The sequence below is a fragment of the Anolis carolinensis genome, unplaced genomic scaffold, assembly GCF_035594765.1.
Source record: "Anolis carolinensis isolate JA03-04 unplaced genomic scaffold, rAnoCar3.1.pri scaffold_11, whole genome shotgun sequence".
In the NCBI taxonomy this organism is placed as follows: Eukaryota; Metazoa; Chordata; class Lepidosauria; order Squamata; family Dactyloidae; genus Anolis; species Anolis carolinensis.
Genome location: NW_026943822.1, coordinates 19,280,450 through 19,295,868, shown reverse-complemented (window position 1 = coordinate 19,295,868; position 15,419 = coordinate 19,280,450). Strand labels below are relative to the sequence as shown.

At 41.5% G+C, this 15,419-nt stretch overlaps 1 protein-coding gene across 11 annotated transcripts in view; it reads left to right on the top strand.

The window, feature by feature from the left end:
- celf6 (CUGBP Elav-like family member 6) overlaps positions 1-13,424 on the top strand; it is a 166,506-nt gene extending 153,082 nt beyond the window's left edge. For all 11 annotated transcript variants that reach the window (XR_010000941.1, XM_062963380.1, XM_062963382.1 and 8 more), the window contains one exon: positions 731-13,424. The gene's annotated coding sequence lies outside the window, so the exon portion shown is untranslated. The remainder of the gene's footprint in view (positions 1-730) is intronic.
- The last annotated feature ends 1,995 nt before the right edge of the window (positions 13,425-15,419 follow it).

The following is a 15,419-nucleotide window of genomic DNA, read 5'->3' as shown; positions in this document are numbered from 1 at the left end:
ATTTGCATGTTTTCAAACTGCTAGGTTGGCAGGAGCTGGGGCTAATAGCGGGCGCTCATTCCGCTCCCGGGATTTGAACCTGGGACCTTTTGGAGATAGAGTGGAATACAAATAAAGTATTATTATTCATAATAATAATAATAATAACATTCTGGCAGAAACCAGTGCAGGTGGTCCCGGTGGTTATCGGCACATTGGGTGCCGTGCCAAAAGATCTCAGCCAGAATTTGGAAACAATAGACATTGACAAAATTACGATCTGCCAACTGCAAAAGGCCACCCTACTGGGATCTGCGCGCATCATCCGAAAATACATCACACAGTCCTAGACATTTGGGAAGTGTTCGACTTGTGATTTTATGATACGAAATCCAGCATATCTATCTTGTTTGCTGTGACATAATAAAGTAATAATAATAATAATACTTTATTTGTATTCCACTCTATCTCCCCAAGAGGACTCAATAAGCCACCCTGAGCCCCCTGATGGGTGAGAAGGGTGGAGTAGAAGTGAAATAATAATAATAATAATAATAATAATAATAATAATAATAATAATAATAATACAGCTGAAATTTTAATTTGTATTTTTGCCAACAAAACTCTTGGGGAACTCTAGAGGTCGAGACCGACTTGGCTGAGAAACTGGCTAACTAGGCCAAGTCATATTTTGGTCTTGATTTTGGTGATGCTCCTCATCCCGTCTTAACATCCCCGTTGTATCTTGCAGATGGGATGCCGTGCGGCGTATGAAGAGTATTCCCCTTGTCCCATTTGCCGTATCCAGACTTGTAACTCTCTTTCTTTGCAACATATCACGGACGAGGAGAAAGTGGAAGCAGAAGAGTCAGAGAAGGAGAGAAAGAGAGAGAGAGACGCTGGCGAATCCAGGGAGCCAGTTTGGTTGCGATTTCCTTCTTCTTCTTTTTAAAAAAAAAAAATTCCTTTTTTTGTCTTTGGAGTCTTCACATCGGTTGGGAGGGGGTGGGAGTTGTCTCTTTTCGGAAGCGAGAGAAAGCGAGGAGAGCTGCGGCGACCACATCGGACACGAGGGAAAGCGGCGTTGACGTTTGCCCAACGCAAAACTTCACGACGGTGACAAGGAAGAGGCCGCTGAAGAAGACTTCTGCTCTTTTTATTTTGTAAACAAAGCTAAAGAAAAATCCCTCCTGGCAAAAGGAGTGGGATTTTTGTGAGAAGAATGGTTGCAGGCGCGAAGCCTGCTGTTGGGACCAATCTCTCTCTGAAGCACTTGTCCGATGCTCGATTTCGGAAGAGGGAGGCCAAATAGATCTAAACCAAAGCCGGTGGGTTTGGACCAGGCCTATGTGTTGTTACACCTGGGTAACACTTTTGTTGTTTTCAAAAGGGGTCAAAAGAGGTGGGTGTTTTGTTTTGTTTTTCCGCATCAGTTTGGAATAAGAAAGGGGAAAAAAATCGATTGCTAAAAGGATGTTGAACTTAACAGAAGATATATATATAAATAGGTCTATATATCTATATCCCACAGATTGGGCGGCTGGGGCTTTCTCGACCCCACTTTGTCTGAGGAGATGGGATTAACTTCTTTCAAAGTCATATCATTCCTTAGAGTTTAGGGACCAAAGGACTATTGCTTTTTTAAAATATATAAATATATATATATATATATAAATGAATTAATTTAAAAAACAAAAACAAAAGGTTGAAAAAAAGAAACTCAAAAGAAGTTTTAAAAAAAATACGCAAACGGGGGGGTGCGGGGGAGGGAAGCTTCATGTCAAAGCTGCAAGTTGTCTCCAAGAGAAGCAGACGCAAGTACGCAACGAGCAGATGTTGCTTTGTGAGCAGTGTAGCCAATGCCCGTGGCCTGTTGACCGCATTGAACGCCGTCGGGTGGAAACGCGGGGAGAAAATTGGGTGTTTTCAGGGGAGGGAGAGGAAATCTTGGGATCGGCTCTTTCCTCCTCTTGGCTTTCCAAAAATTTTGTTATGAAATTGGGATGTGGAGGGAGGACGTTTAATAGAGAGATTTTTTTCTATTTGCAGTCCCTGATCTGCTTCTCCCGTGTGCTGAAAGTCCACATCCACCGGTGTAAAAAGAGACACATTTCTAGGTAAGCATGCATAGTGATGCAACCTCCTTAGTCTTCAGGATCGGTCCAAAATATATTCAAAATTAATGCCCAGTCCCATTTTCACCCTTACAGGGGTGTAAGTTGTGCAGAGTGGCTATATCTCTGTAAGGATGTGCAAAATGATTGCATCGGCCACTGAACTCGCCAATGCAAAATTATTGCATCAGATACTGAAATTTCCACTTCAAAATTATTGCATCGGCCACTGAAATATCCAGTGCAAAATTATTGCATTAGCCACTAAAATAGCCAATGCAAAATTATTGCATTAGCCACTGAAATCTCTAATGCAAAATTATTGCATCAGATACTGAAATTTCCTCTTCAAAATTATTGCATCGGCCACTGAAATATCCAATGCAACATTATTGCATTAGCCACGGAAATCTCGAATGCAAAATTATTGCATCAGATACTGAAATTTCCACTTCAAAATTATTGCATCAGCCACTGAAATATTCAATGCAACATTATTGCATTAGCCACTGAAATCTCCAATGCAAAATTATTGCATCAGATACTGAAATTTCCACTTCAAAATTATTGCATCGGCCACTGAAATATCCAGTGCAAAATTATTGCATTAGCCACTGAAATCTCCAATGCAAAATTATTGCATTAGATACTGAAATTTCCACTTCAAAATTATTGCATCAGCCACTGAAATATTCAATGCAACATTATTGCATTAGCCACTGAAATCTCCAATGCAAAATTATTGCATCAGATACTGAAATTTCCTCTTCAAAATTATTGCATCGGCCACTGAAATATCCAGTGCAAAATTATTGCATTAGCCACTGAAATCTCCAATGCAAAATTATTGCATCAGATACTGAAATTTCCACTTGAAAATTATTGCATCGGCCACTGAAATATCCAGTGCAAAATTATTGCATTAGCCACTAAAATCTCCAATGCAAAATTATTGCATCAGATACTGAAATTTCCACTTCAAAATTATTGCATCGGCCACTGAAATATTCAATGCAACATTATTGCATTAGCCACTGAAATCTCCAATGCAAAATTATTGCATCAGATACTGAAATTTCCTCTTCAAAATTATTGCATCGGCCACTGAAATATCCAGTGCAAAATTATTGCATTAGCCACTGAAATCTCCAATGCAAAATTATTGCATCAGATACTGAAATTTCCACTTGAAAATTATTGCATTGGCCACTAAAATATCCAATGCAAAATTATTGCATTAGCCACTGAAATCTCTAATGCAAAACGATTGCATCAGGCATTGAAATCTCCAGTGCAAAATTATGGTGGGCTGTATGGCCATGTTCCAGAAGCATTCTCTCCTGTCATTTCGCCCACATCTATGGTTGGCATCCTCAGACGTTGTGAAGTTTGTTGGAAACTAGGCTCTTGTCTGAGACAAGTGTGAATGTTGCAAATGTAACACCTCCCAACAAAGTATCCCACCAGGCAGGAAGCAGCCAAGCTTTGAAGCTGCAAAGCCATTCAATGCTAATCAAGCTGGCCAATTGCACCATTCACACTTGCCTCAAACAGACAAGAGTACTTTCTCCCACCCTGGACATTATTCCACAAATATATAAACCCCACTTGCCGAGTTTCCAACAGACCTCACAACCTCCGAGGAGGCCTGCCATAGATGTGGGCGAAACGTCAGGAGAGAATGCTTCTGGAATATGGCCAGACAGCCCATGCAAGCCTTCGACAACATAGATTCATAACAGACCTGGATCCGTGTCTCTCATTGCACAGGTGTGATTTTAGCCAAACTTGAGACTTACTTTCAGGGATCGGATGGGGAGAAGGAGGTCCGAGAGAAGGCAAGGAAGAGCCAAGAGAAACAGGATTAGAGAAAGTGCCAAATAAATGTGACAGAAAGTCAAGGTACATGGAGGAGCGGGAACTGTCCTGTTCTCCTTCATGGTCTACATTCCCTAATGCGGTCGCTTGGCCACTGGATTATTTCTTCTTCTTCTTTTTCTCCTTTCCCTTTCTTTTAAAATTCTGCTTCATTGTTAACATTTCCTAGCGGTTTAGAACAGGATGCTTTTTGTAGAGTGGTTAGCATTTAACATAGAAGAAGCCCTCTCTTTGAAACAAACGAAACCTAAAAAACAAAACGGAGAAAAAAAAGACAATCGACTTTAGTGACCTTGTGAAAGTGACTTTTTTAAGACAAAAAAAGAAAGAGAAAAGCATGTGCGCACACATACACACACACACACACACATATATATGCATATATGATATATATATATGCAAGGGAGGGAAAGCTGCATACATACAGAGACCTATACGGGAGTTACGGAGATGGCAGAATAGGGAGAGAGGAGCTGAGCTCAACTTACAATTCTTGGCAAGGAAAGAAGAGACGTTGGGTTGAGGGGACGACATGCTTTAGGACAACCAGTCCAAGCAGAGGCCCATGTGGACGTGGTCAGGAGTAGGTGCAGCTAGCCACGTCTTCGCAAGTGTGGAAAGTGGTGCACAAGCCAAGTCATGGCTTTTTTAACCTACCCGGGAGTCTCAGTTTCCTATGATTTGGTACAAGGCAATTTCTTGACTTATACCGTTGCCTTTCTCTTGCAAGGCTGCCAGCCAGACCAAGACCATCTCACTTAGATGTCCTGTTGTGGGTGTCCATTTCCCTCGTTGTGTTTTTGCAGAGATTTTCCCCTTTTTTGCCATTTGCTAGGAACTGGCTTTGATCTCGCACCCTGCTGTCATCATTCCCCATTGTCGAAGAGATAAGCAAACACTATAAAGGTTCAAAACATAAAAAGAGATGTGTCATGTAAAGGCCACAGAAATAGTCAGGCCTCTCTGAGTATAGAGCTATCTTCTTTTCTATGTAAAAAAGATAAGCAAATACTATAAAGGTTCAAAACATAAAATGCAATCTACAGCCGGCTACTTAGAAACAGCATTGTGTTCTCCTAGCTGGGGAGCTATAAACGGCTCTTTTTGACAACTACTCTGAATCAACATCAATACATAGTTTGTTCCCCAGACTTGGGATCTTACTCTTGAGAAACGGAACTTACTTCCAATAGACTGTAATTTCAAGAGATATTCTATACACTTGATGTCATCGACACAGGATCTCAAAGAATCAAAAGAACGTTTGGTCAAGGTTTTTTCTAGAATAAGCTTTTCAATACCTGTGAAGTCTTAAAAGATATATTACCAATATTATTTTGCAAAGGTTGAATGTGTTTATATTATGTTGGTTGCCAAATCCAATTGGAGTCTTCAGAAACTGTTTAAATAGTGGAGACTACTTGATATGTTTTGACTTTGGTCCACATTTAAGCCTTGATAATTACAGTTTCCTTTAAACATTACAGTCTGGAAGATACTACTATGGATTACAACAGTTGACTATACTTATTATTTTCATTATTGTTGTTAAATCTCAGGTAATAATGTGTGTACATGATGCTTTAAATTACATAGTGCATTTTATGTTTTGAACCTTTATAGTATTTGCTTATCTTTTTTACATAGAAAGAAGATAGCTCTATACTCAGAGAGGCCTGACTATTTCTGTGGCCTTTACATGACACATCTCTTTTTATGTTTTGAACCTTTATAGTGTTTGCTTATCTCTTCGACATTGTCTAGTATAGACATTTGTGTGTATTTATCATTATCATTCCCCATTGCTCAGGATCCAAAAAAGGCAATTTCCGCCAATGTCAATGTGTCTCTCCTCCTGAATCTCAAGAAGATGTTGGGGCAACTGAAGTGGAGTGAAGGAAGTTGGGTTCGGCTCTTGAGACATGAGGGCTTGTCGAGGTGTAAACATGGGCTGGGGAGTATGTAATGTGAAATCTGTAGGTCCTGAAGAAGAGGGGAAGGGGCTTGAAAATCTGGATGATCCTAGATATACAAGAATCCTGGCAGTTCAGGACTTCTTCGGCACAGAAAGTATAGATTATTTTAGAGATATGATTATTAATATGATCTCTCTAGGAATCTTTTTTGACCAGGGACCACGCTCCAAAATTAGTACCAAAAGGGTTACAATTTTAGATTTGGTTTGGTTATTTGAGGAGCCCCCGGTGGCGCAGTGGGTTAAACTACTGAGCTGCTGAATTTGCTGACCGAAAGGTCGGTGGTTCAAATCCGGGGAGCCAAGTGAACACCAACCGTTAGCCCCAGCTTCTGCCAATCTAGCAGTTCGAAAACATGTAAATGTGAGTAGATCAATATGTATCACTCCAGCGCTCCATGCAGTCACGCCGGCCATATGATCTTGGAGGTGTCTACGGACAACGCCGGCTCTTTGGCTTAGAAATGGAGATGAGCACCAACCCCCAGAGTCAGACACAACTAGACTTAATGTCAGGGGAAAACCTTTACCTTGGTTATTTGAGGTGCTGATTCAGAAAACTGCATTGGATAGACCACATCAAGTCTAGTTTCTAATACAGAGCATATGCCATCCAGTGGTCGCCATCTGCTCGCCCAAAGAAAACCGTATTTAATAGTCTAGAGCGGATATCATCTATCCCAGAGATTCCCAAAGTGGGCGCTACCGCCCCCTGGTGGGCGCTGCAGCAATCCAGGGGGGCGGTGATGCCACAGGTTCATTTGCCATATGCATTAATATTTATTTACGTATTTATTTCCATCATTTCTATGCCGCCCTTCTCACCCGAAGGGACTCAGGGCGGCTCACAATCTGGCAAATTCAATGCCGGTATACAGTACAAAAATAAAACATAGCAATTAGAATAATCCAATAAATACATTAATACATATATCTTTCTGTTTAATTGCCATTAAAAAGGTTAAAAAAATAATTTCCAGGGGACGCTGAGTAATATTTTTTCTGGAAAGAGGGCGGTAGGCCAAATAAGTTTGGGAACCACTGATCTATCCAATGCAATTTTCTAAATCAGCACCCCAAATAACCCCAGGAACTGTCTTAAAAACAAAGACACCAAGAAAGAGATATTTTTGGTTGGGCTGTGTTGTTATCTGTAGTAGTAACGGTGAGGCCACGGACCATATTTTAGTTCTTGTGGACCACTGGTGGTCCACGGACCACCGGTTGGGAAGTACTTCTCTAGAGAGACTATGTGACAATTGACCAGAATCTGATGCACAGGAGAACCAAGAAATTCCTAAGGAGAACATATGTCTCGGTATTTCTAGGTCCTTCAGTGCAACGTTTGGATTAAGTTGACCATAGAGATGTACTGCAAGGCCTAGTTATTCCTAGAGGGGTTAAAAATGGTGGCTTTTTTAGTTCTTTACATTGACATAAAGGTCCTGCACCCCAACCCTTACAACTGTGGAGGGATAACTACCAACTTTCCACATCTTCCCACCCAACATGGCTATTGGGGCCATTGGCTGAGAAGGTCTGGATGATGACCACCAAATGCTCCTTTCTCAAGTTCTGTTTCTCATGAGTTGAGGAGGACCATGGCTGGTCTTCAACCTCATATCGTAAAAGTGGAGTGTCTGGGGATCTCAGTGTCAAAGGAGAGCAGAAGGAGAAGAGCAGGGTAGAAAGAGAAAGAAAGGATGGATTGCCCTATTGATTGACATCCATAAGAAATGATGCCTCAGAAGGGCCCAGCTCCTTAATAACAACCAAGGGAAAGGATGGGGGAAACTTCTGATCTTAACGTCTCCATAACCTTGTCAAGATGAAAGGGTTGGAGCTTTAGCCTTAACTGAAAAGTCCATTTTGAAAAGCCCACAGATGACATTCCTTTCCAGTTTAGAAGGAACGAGGCCAAGGATGATAGGACTGAAGTTCTCAGCAGGACGTAGGAATGGAAGTCCACCTCGGTTCAAGGATTGCATTTGCCCTACTTGCATGGCATGAGCTATACAAGAGGAGGGACACAGTAGGGATTGAGGTGGGTTGTGGGCCTTCTGGGACCTCTGACCATAGCACCCAATCATCCCTAAGCTGGGGGTGATGGGTGTTGTGGTCCAGATGTCTGCAGAGAGGCTTCCAGGTTGTCCCCAACCCTTTGATGCATCTCCCCAACTGCCTTCGCTCAACCATGTCCACCCTGCTGTCCATTGGCTGCTGCTCCCATCGCGACCCACGGCTTCCTCAGAGCACAATCGGCTACAAAGCAACTGCCATCTCTCTAAGGGCTACTACCTTTTTGCTACCATAGTCTATTTGCTACCTTCGAAGGGAACGCACGGGTTGGAGATGGTAGGAGAGTTCTTATTTGCAAAGCTACCTCTGATGTCATAAGCAGACCCGTCCCGCCCTTCCTCACACGCCATCACTCCGAACTGGCTTGGGTGTTTCTTTGTCGTTCGCGGTTTCTTTGTCATTTGCGGTTCCAAAGAAGAAACCTGGGTGGGTGGGTGGGTGGAGCGGGGAGAAAGAGGTGACTGTTCCCCATCTGAGACACCCATCCGTCATGTTGGGCATGAAATATCTTGAGTATCCTGCCTTGTCCTGTTTATACAATGCTTTCTGTAGGAGAAAATCTGAAACAAAACGGTTTTGTAAGTTGTTGGGATGGGATTGCATGGTGGGTGGTGGAAAGGGAGCCACAACGTTTTTATTTCGGGGTATTGGACCTGCTGGAGTCAGACCCACCGCTTACAAGTACAGCAGAGTCTTGCTTATCCAATGTAAATGGGCCGGTAGAACGTTTGATAAGTGAAAATGTTGGATAATAAGGAGGAATTAGGAGCCCCGGTGGTGAAGTGTGTTAAAGCACTGAGCTGGAGACTGAAAGGTCCCAGGTTCAATCCCCGGGAGCGGCGTGAGCCAACCTAGCTCCTGCCAACCTAGCAGTTCGAAAACATGCCAATGTGAGTAGATCAATAGGTACGGCGCTCCATGCAGTCCTTGGAGGTGAAGCGCTGAGCTGCTGAACTTGCAGAAATGTCCCAGGTTCAAACCCAGAGAGCGAAGTGAGCATCCACTGTTAGCTCCAGCTTCTGCCAACCTAGCAATTCAAAAACATGCCAGTGTGAGTAGATCAATAGGTACGGCGCTCCATGCAGTCATGCCGGCCACATGACCTTGGAGGTGAAGCGCTGAGCTGCTGAACTTGCAGAACGAAATGTCCCAGGTTCAAACCCAGAGAGCGGAGTGAGCGTCCACTGTTAGCTCCAGCTTCTGCCAACCTAGCAATTCGAAAACATGCCAATGTGAGTAGATCAATAGGTACGGCGCTCCATGCAGTCATGCCTTTGGCCACATGACCTTGGAGGTGTCTAGGGACAACGCCGGCTCTTCAGCTTAGAAATGGAGATGAGCACCAACCCCTAGAGTCGGACACGACTGGACTTAACATCAGGGGAAAACTTTTTAACCTAAGGAGCCTATTAAATGTCAAATTATGTTATGATTTTCCAAATTAAGCACCAAAACATCATGTTTTATACCAAGTCTGCCACTTGTTTGGGAGCGTGGCTGCGCTTGTGTTGTTATTGGGCATGTTGGCCTGCCGAGAGAAACAGTTGTGGGTCCAGGCAGGAAGCAGATTGCGTTGGATAATACAGAATGTTGGATAAGCGAGACTCTACTGTAATTTGAAAAGGCAGCAATGGGCTCTGGGATGGTAATGCTATGTATACTGGGATGTATGGTTCAAAAGAGGGCCACAGGAGCAAGAGTGCCTTCGCTTCACCGCTTATGACGGACGTCTCCCCCGTTCTGAGGTTTCGGATTTGATCATCCGGCTCAGCTCAGCCCTAGACGAGGAAATGGTCAAAATCCAGATGCCAACTCCTGATGCAGATATGGACTGTGCCTGCCTAGTTCTGTTTGTTTGTGTTGTTTTTCTAAAAATGCATTCCAGAGGCCTCCAAAAGCCATTCTACGTGTGGGTTCCTATGGCTTTGGGGCAGTGGTCATCTCACTGGCCACATTTCTTGTAGATGAAAAGGCTCCGGACCAGCCAGAGAGGAAACCATCCGGTCAAAGCTTCTACTAATTCAGAAATATTGCAATTAACCATGGCTTTTCCATCCCGCTTCTATCAAAGTTGGAGTCACACAACATGGAGACCACCCTTGATCATTGCCGTCCTGCTTCTCCACCTCAACATGGAGACTGCTATTGATCATTTTAATTTTCTTACTGTTTCCAAGAGTGTAATGAGAGTCCAAAAGAACCAATTTTAGCTCAACAACTTTCTTGGCCTCCAAACCGATGGACTCTGAGCTGGTCTCATCTCGTCTGATATGCCAAACATGACCAAGCTCTTTTTCTTGGTGGCCAAATCTAGGGTTTGTGTTGAAAGAATCAAATATGCAGACAGGCATGTACAAATGGCAGGACGTGTCCTGATCATGGGCCATCGGAAAGGGAGAACGCTTCGACTACAATGGTGCCAAATGGCACAAGGAAGAAGAGCCCAGATGCCAACATCTTGTGCCCAACAGGTGACTTTTGAAAGCTTATTGCATCCATGCGTGTAGAACAGTCGCACAGATAGTGGTTTCCTTCACTGCAAAAAAAATATTCTTTAAATATTAAATCAGACTCTGGGTTGATATGAGTTTTCTAGGCTGTATGGCCACATTTCGGAAGCATTCTTTCCTGACGTTTCACCCACATCTATGGCAGGCATCCTCGGAGGTTGTGAGGTCTGTTGGAAACTCGGCAAGTGGGGTTTATATATCTGTGGAATGTTCAGGGTATTGTCTGTTCAAGGCAAGCGTGAATGTTTCAATTGGCCACCTTGATGAGCATTGAATGGCCTTTCAGCTTCAAGGTCTGACTGCTTACTGCCTGGGCAATACTTTGTTGGGAGGTGTTAGCTGGCCCTGATTGATTCATGTCTGGAATTCCTCTGTTTTCAGAGTGTCCTGATTTTAGAGGTTTTTTAAAAAAAATACTGATAGCCAGATTTTGTTCATTTTCATGGTTTCTTCCTTTCTGTTGAAATTGTCCACATGTTTGTGGATTTCAGTGGCTTCTTTGAGCTGATTCGTATCCAGGGAGCGGGGTGAGCTCACACTGTTAGCCCCAGCTTCTGCCAACCTAGCAGTTTGCAAACATGCAAATGTGAGTAGATTAATAGATACCACTCCGGCAGGAAGGTAACAGTGCTCCATGCAGTCACGCCAGTGGCCACATGACCCTGGAGGTGTCTATGGACAACGCCGGCTCTTTGGCTTAGAAATGGAGATGAGCAGCAACCCCCAGACTTAATGGCAGGGGAAAACCTTTACCTTTCACTCTGCAGAGTCTGACGTGGTAGTTGTTAAGAGTGGTTCAGCATTTCTGTGACTATTCAATGCCAGTCAAGGTGGCCAATTGAAACATTCACACCTGCCCTAAACAGACAAGTGTTCTCTCTCGCACCTTGAACATGCCACAAATATATCAATTATTTATTATTTATTATTTACAACATTTATATCCCGCCCTTCTCACCCAAAGGGACTCAGGGCGGCATACACAATTGGCAACAATTCGATAGTTAAAACATAGCAATGAATAAAATCCAATTACAACACTTAAAACAATATAAAAATATCAAGGTAAAGGTTTCCCCTGACGTTATGTCCAGTCTTGTCTGACTCTGGGGGTTGGTGCTCATCTCCATTTCTAAGCTGAAGAGCCGGCATTGTCCGTAGACACCTCCAAGGTCATGTGGCCATAGGCATGACTGCATGGAGCGCCGTTACCTTCCCGCCGGAGCGGTACCTATTGATCTACTCACATTTGCATGTTTTCGAACTGCTAGGTTGGCAGGAGCTGGAGCTAACAGCGGGTGCTCAAGCCGCTCCCAGGATTTGAACCTGGGACCTTTCAGTCTACAAATTCAGAAGCTCAGCGCTTTAACGCACTTCGCCACCGGGGCTCCTATATATTGTACTAGCTGAGCCTGGCCACGCGTTGCTGTGGCAAAGTGGTGGTGGTATTGGTTAAAAATTGTTGTGTAATTTTTATTTGATGTTATTGGTATTTTTTAATTAATTTTATTGTAAGTTATCTTTTTATTTATTATATTTTATTATTTTCTTGCATTATTTTTAGTTATTTTCTGTTATTATAGTATTTTATTGTATTAATCTTTTAGTGTTTTTAATTTTTTTTAGTGTTTTTTATTATTTTTTATTGGGTTGCTAGGAGACCAAGTTGGAGGAGCTTAGCCTTCTAACTGGCAGCAATTGGATAAAAGCAATTATTCCTCTCCCTCTAATTAGGACTTTATTTTTCTTTTCTTTTTGTTATATCAACCTAGAGGATGATGGGTTGTGTTGTCAAATTTCGAGGTCGGGGGGCCTGTAGTTTTGTTGTTTTGTCGGTCGCCGTGATGCCATTACTCTTTTATATATATAGATGTACATTTGATTTGTAAGTTGCTCTGAGTCCCCTTTGGGGTGAGAAGAGCAGGATATAAATGTAAATGTAAAATATAAAACATATGGTTAAAGTCTGTTTCAACCCCATGTGACTAGTCTCCAAAATACCTCCTTACCTCTGAGGATGCCTGCCATAGATGTAGGCGAAACGTCAGGAAAGAATGCTTCTGGAACATTGCTATACAGTCTGGAAAACTCACAGCAACCCAGTGATTCTGGCCATGAAAGCCTCCGACAACACAAATCAGACTCTCATAGAATCATAGAATAGTAGAGTTGGAAGAGACCTCATGGGCCATCCAGTCCAAGAAGCAGGAAAATCGCATTCAAAGCACCCCCGACAGATGGCCATCCAGCCTCTCTTCCATTTCCACCGCAAGTTAAAATAGGTGATTTCGCCAAGTTGCTAAAAATGTCATTATGTGCCTCGCCAATATTAAACGAATAGGGCAAATAGGAAGTTATCAAGAGGTAGGTAAGTATTGCCCAGCAAGAAGTGGAACGTCCAGTGAAGAGTTGGGCTTGAGACCAAAAATCCAAAAGAGATTTGTGGCAGAAGTTATACGGACAAAAGCGATTGTTGACTCCCTGTTGGTTCTCCATGCAAAGCCTCGTCCCCATAGAAGGCTTTTCCACCTGTCCTGGCCAGAGATGGGACTCATTGCTCACCTAGGTCCTTGGCAGGAAGGACAAGGTCCATCACCACCCAGCATTTCTTCCCTTTGCCCCACGAACCCTTCTCGCCCTGCCACTTGCCTTCCCCGAATGGGCTTTCTGTTTCCGTCATTCCAAAAGGAACACTGTGCCTCCCAAAGACAGGGCGGCAGTTTTGGCATTCCAGTGGATTTACAATTCTTTTGACTGATTCCTTCTTATGATTTCTTGTAGTATAATAAAGAAAGACGAATGGACATTGTTATCTCTGTAGCTCTGTAGCTCTGTAGTTAATGATATTCTGCTTAGACTGAAATAAAGCACAGTCCAGTGGGAATTTGCCCAGATGCTTCACGCCTGAGTTTCTTATTCACAGTGTGCGTTTTGGATTGGGTTTTTTTTTACAGCCCTTGATAAGAAATAACGTTTCTTTTTAGTAGGGAAAATTCAGCCACAAATCCCAACAGCTACATTGGTGCTTCCCAAGAAGGGAAGTCTTCTCGAGTACTGTATATACTCGAGTATAAGCCGACCCGAATATAAGCCGAGGCACCTAATTTTACCGCCAAAAAAAAAATGTTTCTTTTTAGTAGGGAAAATTCACCCACACTTCCTAACAGCTACATCGGTGGCTACAAGATATTCCCAAGAAGGGAAGTCTTCTCCTAATGTACCGTATATACTCGAGTATAAGCCGACTTGAATATAAGCCGAGGCACCTAATTTTACCGCAAAAAAGAACGTTTCTTTTTAGTAGGGAAAATTCAGCCACAAATCCCAACAGCTACATTGGTGCTTCCCAAGAAGGGAAGTCTTCTCCTAATGTACCATATATACTCGAGTATAAGCCGACCCGAATATAAGCCGAGGCACCTAATTTTACCGCAAAAAAAAAATGTTTCTTTTTAGTAGGGAAAATTCACCCACACATCCTAACAGCTACATCGGTGGCTACAAGATATTCCCAAAAAGGGAAGTCTTCTCCTAATGTACCGTATATACTCGAGTATAAGCCGACCCGAATATAAGCCGAGGCACCTAATTTTACCGCAAAAAAGAACGTTTCTTTTTAGTAGGGAAAATTCAGCCACAAATCCCAACAGCTACGTAGGTAGCTACAAGACATTCCCAAGAGGGGAACTCTTCTCCTAATGTACCGTATATATTCGAGTATAAGCCGACCCGAATATAAGCCGAGGCACCTAATTTTACCGCAAAAAAGAACATTTCTTTTTAGTTGAGAAAATTCACCCACAAATCCCAACAGCTACATCGGTGGCTACAAGATATTCCCAAGAAGGGAAGTCTTCTCCTAATGTACCGTATATACTCGAGTATAAGCCGACCCGAATATAAGCCAAGGCACCTAATTTTACCGCAAAAACCTGGGAAAACATTGACTCAAGTATTAAAAACAGATACAGTAGAGTCTCACTTATCCAACATAAATAATAATAATAATAAATACAGTAAAATAATGCATGTAATAACAATGGCATCAGAGTGAAATAATAAATGTATTAATAATAAATAGAGTACAATAATAAATGGGATAATAAATAGAGAAAAATAATAAATGTAATAATGGCATCAGAGTGAAATAAATGTAATAATAATAAATGGGATAATAAATAGAGAAAAATAATAAATGTAATAACAATGGCATCAGAGTGAAATAATAAATGTAATAATAATAAATAGAGTACAATAATAAATGGAGTAATAAATAGAGTAAAATAATACATGTAATAACTGGCATTATTAATAATAAATAAATACAGTAAAATACAGTACCAATAAAATTACATTAGTTGAGGCATCGGTAGGTTAAATGTTTTTGAATATTTACATAAACTTTAATTTAAGACTCTGATTAAATCTTTATTCCCATCTTCTCCAATGTAAATGTGCTTATGTATCCTTTTAATAAAATAATAAATGTAATAATAGTAATAAATATAGTAAAATAATACATGTAATAATAGAGTAAAATAATGCATGTAATAACAATAGCATCAGAGTGAAATAATAAACGTATTAATAATAAATACAGCAAAATTATAAATGGGATAATAAATAGAGTAAAATAATACATGTAATAACAATGGCATCAGAGTGAAATAATAAATGCATTAATAATAAATACAGTAAAATAATAAATGGGATAATAGAGTAAAATAATAAATGTAATAACAATGGCATCAGAGTGAAATAATAAATGTATTAATAATACAGTAAAATTATAAATGGGATAATAAATAGAGTAAAATAATACATGTAATAACAATAGCATCAGAGTGAAATAATAAATGTATTAATAACAAATGGAATAATAAA